Here is a 6000-nt window from a genome sequence, read left to right on the forward strand (position 1 = left end):
TATCCCAAACACATCCCTGTCTTTTCCCAACTCCATGACTTTGAGGAGTCCTTGGACCAAATACGAGTTTTCTCGCTGAGACCTGGGTATGTAGGGTGGCACCAGAGCTCAAAACTGCAGCATATGAAGCAGCTATGGGTGTTCTCTGTCCAGGGGCATAGCGGAAGCTCTGCAGTGAAGACCTTGGGGTGAGTTATGGGAAAAAGAACAGATGGGCTCCAGCAGGAAGCTGTTTGGGTACCCTCAGGGTCACAGGAGCAGGTTGCCAGCTTCCCTGCTGGAGGTGGAAGGGCAGGTGGAGCAGGCTTAGTCTTTGAGATCCTGGAAATAGGCCTTAAGGGATTTTTCTGTCATCAGTAAGGGCCAAGGAAAACAGAAAGACTGAAGACCCTGGAGGATTTAATTAGGCTGAATTACACCCTTTGGTGTCAGGATGGGAAAGCCTCCAGATGTTTTGAATTCTTTTTACAGAAAACAAAACATTTACTTTAATAGATAAAAGGATTGAAAGGCATATGCATGAGTAAAACTCACACACACTTAAGTGTGGCTAAGAAATCAATAAACCAGAGGAGTATCAGATTCTCTTGGGGGTGCAGGGGTGCGGCAGGCATAGAATCAGTTTATGAGTTCCAGGAGGCTAGAAAGTTTGGATAAAGTGCAAGGAAGGAGACTCAGGAGATTAGGAAGGTAAATTTCACCTACTTGGCAAATTTTCTGATGCACGGCATGTGCCCACCTGGCTCCTCCACCCGCCTCTGGGCTCCTTGAGGTAGTTACTGTGCAAACCTAGGATGGTACCCACCTGGTGCACGTGGTAAGCACTAAATCATGCACCTTCATTAGGAATTTTAGTTGTTGCAAACTGATGGACAACAAAACTGTGTACAAAGTCATTTTTCATCTCTTCACTCCATCTTAGCAGACATAATTGCCTACAAGACCTCTTGCAGAGAGGAGATGGCAAACCTGAAAATGGTTTTAAAGGTGTGCGCTCAAAATTGTTTCAGTACTAATACTGTGAGGCTGGAATGGTTGGATATTCTGTTGTTTAAAGCTTACTTCAGGATCTTGCAATATTGTAAGTGTATTATCTGTGTATTTCTGACTATTTTGGAGTGGATCTTCCTAGTATTAAGTGAGGTCCAACAGGAATAGCTCACATAGTGCCTGGCCACTGCTCTGCAGGTTTTCACCCAGTGAAGAAATGACTTATCCAGGGAGGTGACTGCAACTTTCAGAGCAATATTCAAAGTGAGGAAAAAGCCCTAGGGTGTGGATGGAGACTGAACGAGGTATTTTCTGTAAGACTTTGTGGAGCTCATGATTTAGTTTAATTGGGTGTTATAGTAATAAGAATTTAGTCATCAATCAAGTAAATGGTGCCCTTTTTGGATGTTGATTTGACAGAGGGGAAATTTCCCCTCTGCTGACAAGACAGAGGATCAGTCCTTGTTCTGTTATTTTTACCACGTAGATTTTCATTGTTATTTTGTTCATGGCTTCTTGGTCTTCTAGCAATACCTCCATCTCAGTTATCACCCTTGTTAGCTATGAAATCTTGGCTTTCTTTAAGAAACATAGCTGATAATCTTAAACCCAGCCATCTCCTCTCCTGTTTCCAGTACTTGGAATCATAACCAAGAACTCAGTTCTGTCAGCCCATGGAGAGTTTGAACAGTTCTCTTACCTAAAGCTTACCCTTGACTGGTAATACATCTTCTGAAACCACTGTCACTTGTATTACAGTTTCAGGCATGACTGGAATTCTATTTTCAGGGCCTCTGACCTTTAGGCAATCTCTTATTGCTGTACCTCTGCAGTGATCACGTGACCCACTCTAAATCTCAAACAGGATCTGAGGAAATAATTAACAGAATCTCTTCTATTGGCTAGTGACCTATTAGAAGTAAGGAGTGAGATAATGTGCTTTATTTCACGTGAGTGATGGTGTTGCTTCCAGCCCTCTCCACTGATCAATACAGACTATAATTTTGGGGTATTCATGAAAAAGGCCAGAATGAGAAGCTGTTGATTCACAGGTAAGCCTCCCTGCAGTTCCCAAAACAACAGGTCCCTAATGGCAGGCGCCTTCTACTGAACAACACCGACTTAGCTGGATTTGTGAACCACACCACAAGAGCTCAGCAAACAACGGATTCATCATTTCTTTCCTACTGAGACATTTTACTTTCCGATCTGAATTCCACCACTTGTTTTGATTAATAACGGATGTGCTGAACACTACTGCCATTAAGTCATATATCTTGCAAGAAACCAATTGAAGGACTCATTCATACATCTAGAGAAAAGTTTCTCAGAATGGCAACATTCAGGTGAATTAATCTTCTGTGATATCTCAATACTTCCTTCAAACAGTGGCTTTCTGTGTAATTGTCCTTGTCCAGGACTTATTTCCTCCAACAGAACTGAAGCAAATTTCCTCTTTTAAAGTTGTATATGGACAACTATAGATGAAGTTATCCTACATGCTAAGTATTGATTAGGAATAATAACATATGGAAGTTAGCAGTCATTCGTCCAGCTAACCTATGTAGCAACAAGCTTTACAGAAATGCATTGCTTCCTGAGAATCAGTGGCTCAAGATTTTCACCTTTGTGAAAGCAAATCTTATAACAGAAGTGAGATGCTACCTCCGCCCACATCCGGAGAGCCCAGGGCAGATTACCCAATGAAGAACAAATCAATTTCAAGTGCATCTATGACGCATTTAATAGACTAAGTGACGTCACTTGCTCTAGTTTGTGCTCTGGTCACTTACCCCAACGACTGGCGTTTAGGGTCCAAAGAAAAGAAAATTCCAGTTTTTGGAGGCTGGTGAGAAAGCATTCTCCGATTTACCCACTAGGGGGCGAGCGGAGATCACGCTTCACACATTGGCCCACCAGGAACCCCATTCTTCGTGTAAATGAGAGCAGCGTTATTAATTTATACCACGGTGTCCTCTCTGTACCTAATATTTGTTTAACCAGCTGTTTCCTATGATCCTTCTTAAACACTATTGATTAAAATCTCAAACATCCAGGTCTCCGTTTCTTCCAACTTCTCCCAGCCACGCTCTGGTACCTCTGCATGACAGACTAAGGATGTTTAAGTGACACAGACCAAGGGCTGCGGCCAGCAATCCTGACTGCACGATGTCAGAGAATTAATGGGAAGCAACAGAAGACTGCACTATTAAAGTTATCTTCCAATTTGCCTCGCATCCTGTTGTCATTTTATTTGGTGGGATACCACTGATCTTGAGAATGTAGCCTGGAGATAAATTATACGCAGGGCCAAAGGAAATGAAAGCTAGGGTTTTCTAAAGAAGGAGTCGTTTTCTGAATACGGTCTTGTTCCTCTCTGTAAGATGAACTCCAAGGCTACCTTAAGACTCCAACGGCTTCTCCAGCTGTTCAGAAAATACCGCAGCTCCACACCCAAGATGCTGAAAGGCAGGCCTGTTCGGTGGCGGGCCGCTCACAAAGCATCTTTCTACGCGGTCCACACGTATTTATCCTGGATGTACCACCAGCTCCCAAAGGGAGGAAAACGAAATGAAACCACCGGGGATATAATTCATTGATTCTTCTCTGCAAAAGTTTCCTCAGAGCTTGTAAATTACAGCCTCAGCCTCCCCACCAGGAGACAGGGCCTTCTTGAAAATAAAGGGGTCACTTTGTAAGAACATAAGGTTCCCCCTCTTTTTGATTCTCCCTGAAAGGGCGGGGAGGGGGTCTCCCAGGAACCCCTGCTGGGAATCCTAGCCTCTGGGCCCATTCCTCCCTGCCCCTGGGCTCTTGAGGTGGTGGATCTTTCTCTTGCTCACTTAATTAAGTCTAAGCAAAATGAATTCTTATCTAGTTTTCCTGTCTGTGAGCAACTTTACCATTTAGTGAAGAGATCATGAAAAAAGAAAAACACACCCCGAACCTCATTCATTTAGCCAAAACTGGAAGCTGAAAGCTAGAGATTGAAACTTCAGTGCTCAGTAGTCCTTTGACAGATATCACTGAATCGAAGGGAAAACTTTCTTTCTCTCTTTCGTGTGGTAAGTGGAGCTGAAGTTGAGAACTGATGTCAGGATTCATGAAAGTCACACTAGAAGTTTTCCAGAGAGAGCTGTAATGATGTATTTTGGACTGACACTATTCCTACTTTATGACTCCTTTAAAATATTCAAGTCACGAAAATGTGCATAAAATTACTTCAAATTTAGGTTACGGAAATAATAAAAAAGAAATGGTTACCAGAAACGACATTTGCAATGAATAAATACTACATTCAGTTAGAAATTAATTCACAGGGTTTATTTCTTCAAGACCATTGGCTTCCAGGACTCTTATTTGATTTCATGACATCACACTGGAACATGCATGGGAATGCTTCCCACCCAACTCCCAATGTACTGGGCACTTGGTGTATTTTTCCAGTGATAAATGAAAATAAGACAACCTACTTTCAAAATAATGAACCATCTTGTTTTAAACACAGCATTCACATTCAATGGAAGGAAACAAATTCATCCAGTCTCCAAACAGTTCCAATTTGCTTTCGGTGCTGAGTAGTCTCAAGTCTCAAAATAAACCCTTCAAACAACTTTTAAAGTAATCTTGAGAACTGTAACCTTACATTTCTTTTCAACAAATCATTCGACACATAAAATGCATCACAACTGATCTTAATTTTAAATTACATCGAGAAGCCTAGACTAAAATAGTGCTTCAAAGAGTCTTAAGCTAACAGGTATCTGCTATGACCAAAGTGACTTCGTTTTCCACATAAATCTTCACAGCCCTAAGACATAACTCAATGCGAAGGTGGACATGTCCATCCTTCAGCTATTTTCCTCTCAGGTGCTATAAACAGGCTTGTTGAAGTGCAGATGGAAAAGTCACCACTTGGAAACCATGAGCCTTCCAGATTAATAACATCCCTAGCAAAAGCTAGAAAAAGTAGATTCTCTCCCCACTTCTGGACCGAGCCTGTTTGCTGCAGTAGTATTTCTTCGGACAGTGTAAGCCTTAAAAAATGTGAGGGAGTCCTGCTGAACCCAACTGTAAAGCAAAGAGAAGAGTAAAACTCGCCTCACGCATAGGCGCACACAAGCTATGTGCGCTGCTGCTCAAATCGCAGTCACCGAGGATGGCCAAGAGAGGAAGAAAAAGTGCCCTGAGTTTTACCTTGTCCTGGACTCCCGAAGCGCAGATCTCTGGTCCACTGAAGCTGGAGGCGGGAGGTGAAGTGAAGCTAGCACTCTTTCTCCTCACCTTAAGTGTGTCTCGGGGCGAGTGTGGGTGTGGGTGTGGGGGGTGGAGGGTGCGCGCGCGCCTGCGCCTGTGTGCAAGAGTCTCTTTGTGGCTCTGGATGGCAGAGGTCCTGGTCCCGGGCAGAAGGAGGCACTTTCTCACCGAGCGCGTAGGGAAGTGCAGCGGCCCGGGAAGGCGATCCAGCGGAGCCGGGTTACAGCCCCGCGCGGGCGCGCGCCTCAGGGCGAGGGAGGAGCGGCCCTGCGGGACCCCACCCTCAGGACCCCACCCTCGGGACGCCTGTCGCCAGCCCTGCCCCTCTGCGCCCCGCAGCCTGAGCCGTCGCGGCCCGGGCACCGCGCGCAGCGTCCCCAGACGACCTCTTCGTCTTGGTCTTGAAAGATTCCTGCTTAGAAGTTAGGGCTGGGCACGGCAAGGTCCTGCTCCACGGCAGGACAGTCGGGGGCACGGCCCAGAAAGTGCCTAAAATTCCCCCAGTCGCCTGCGCAGCTGCTCGGGTACTAAATCGAGTTTTGCTCCTGGGTACCCGGCCCTGCCGCTGCCTCCTAGGGGACAGAGACTGGGACCGGGACAGGAACGCGGACGGGAAGAGGACTGGGACAGGGACCGGACGGCCCGGAGAGCGGGCGCAGGCACCGCGGGAGGGAGGCCAGGGCGGCGGCAAGGTGGGCGGGCAGGGACGGAGCCTTGCGATGGGAACCAGATGCGCGCCAGACGCAGAGGGCA

General features: G+C 45.9%; 1 protein-coding gene across 2 annotated transcripts in view; it reads right to left on the reverse strand.

The window, feature by feature from the left end:
- Hapln1 (hyaluronan and proteoglycan link protein 1) overlaps window positions 1-5621 on the reverse strand; it is a 66477-nt gene extending 60856 nt beyond the window's left edge. For both annotated transcript variants that reach the window (XM_003479471.5, XM_013143671.3), the window contains exon 1: window positions 5188-5621. The gene's annotated coding sequence lies outside the window, so the exon portion shown is untranslated. The remainder of the gene's footprint in view (window positions 1-5187) is intronic.
- Between the last annotated feature and the right edge of the window lie 379 nt (window positions 5622-6000).

The sequence above is a fragment of the Cavia porcellus genome, unplaced genomic scaffold (genome assembly GCF_034190915.1).
Source record: "Cavia porcellus strain 051 isolate PalLab524CR breed Dunkin Hartley unplaced genomic scaffold, mCavPor4.1 scaffold_2, whole genome shotgun sequence".
NCBI lineage: Eukaryota > Metazoa > Chordata > Mammalia > Rodentia > Caviidae > Cavia > Cavia porcellus.